Genomic DNA, 1,157 nt, shown 5'->3' with positions numbered 1-1,157 from the left:
GGAAGAGTTGCAGTTCAAAGTGAATCTACTGGCAGAATTCTTTCTTGCTTGAGGGAGGTTGGTCTTTGTTCTATTAAAGCCTTCAACTGATTGGATGAGTGTCCTCCCCTCCCATTTTGGAAGATAATCTGCTTCACTCAAAGCCCACTAACTTAAGTGTTCAATCTCATCCACAAAAAAACCTTCAGAAATATCCAGAAAAATGGGATAATGTTTGGCCAAACATCTGGGCCCAGTCAAGGTGTCATATAAAATTTACCATCACACCCAGCAACGTCATTTGTCTAAAATAAAAAATCAGTGTGTTAATACTTACCTGTCAGGGGAGATACCATGATCATGAAGGTGGTTCTCCCCGGGCAAGGCTTATCCATTGCATTTCGGATGTGCTGACCCCTGCCATTTTCCCAAATGTGGGAAACCCAACTGCATAATTTGTGATAGTGGGGGACTGCATTTGCACTTTCCTCTGATTTTCCTGCATTTAAAAGCAGGCTGTTGGGACTTACCTGGTGGTCCAGTGGTTAAGACTCCGAGTTTCCTCTGCAGGGGGCGTGGTTCCCATCCCTGGGCGCTGCCAAAAAAAAAAAAAAAAAAAGTCAATGTGTTGAATGTACGTGTGAATGGCCATTTGGGATTAATAAACCAAATTCCTACAGAGTGGGACACCTAGCCATCCTTTCAGCTTCATCCTCCATCATCCTTTCCTTGCTTTGTGCACCCCAGTCATTTCATATGCCATTCTTCTTCCTGAGAAGGGCTTTTGAATGTGCTGTATCTATGGTTCAGATGCTCTTTCCTTTCCACCTAACTCCGACTCATCCTTCATTCAATTGTAACTCTCCCAAGGAAACCTTTCCAAGCCCTCCACACTATTTTAGTTTTCCCAATCCTGTGTTCTCATAGTACAGAATATGTTTGGTAGCACTTAGTAAAGTATCTTTCACAGTTATTTATTTTACATTATTTGATTAATGTCTGTCTTCTATACTTCACTGTAAATTTCATGAGAACACAGACTATGTCCATTTTTGCTCACATTTCTATCCCTCGATTCTAGTAGTGGATGGTACACAGAAAGTAACCAATACATTTTTGTTAATCTTACATTTTTATTAAAATGAATTAATAGGCAAGGAGATTAATATTGCTTCCCT

General features: G+C 40.4%; 1 non-coding gene across 1 annotated transcript; it reads left to right on the top strand.

The window, feature by feature from the left end:
* Positions 1-308: 308 nt before the first annotated feature.
* LOC131762108 (U1 spliceosomal RNA) lies at positions 309-472 on the top strand. Its single transcript, XR_009337185.1, has one exon. It is a non-coding gene; the product is annotated as a U1 spliceosomal RNA (small nuclear RNA).
* The last annotated feature ends 685 nt before the right edge of the window (positions 473-1,157 follow it).

Source organism: Kogia breviceps, chromosome 8, assembly GCF_026419965.1.
Source record: "Kogia breviceps isolate mKogBre1 chromosome 8, mKogBre1 haplotype 1, whole genome shotgun sequence".
In the NCBI taxonomy this organism is placed as follows: domain Eukaryota; kingdom Metazoa; phylum Chordata; class Mammalia; order Artiodactyla; family Physeteridae; genus Kogia; species Kogia breviceps.
Note: the sequence above shows the minus strand (reverse complement) of the source record. Positions and strands in the feature narration are given on the sequence as shown.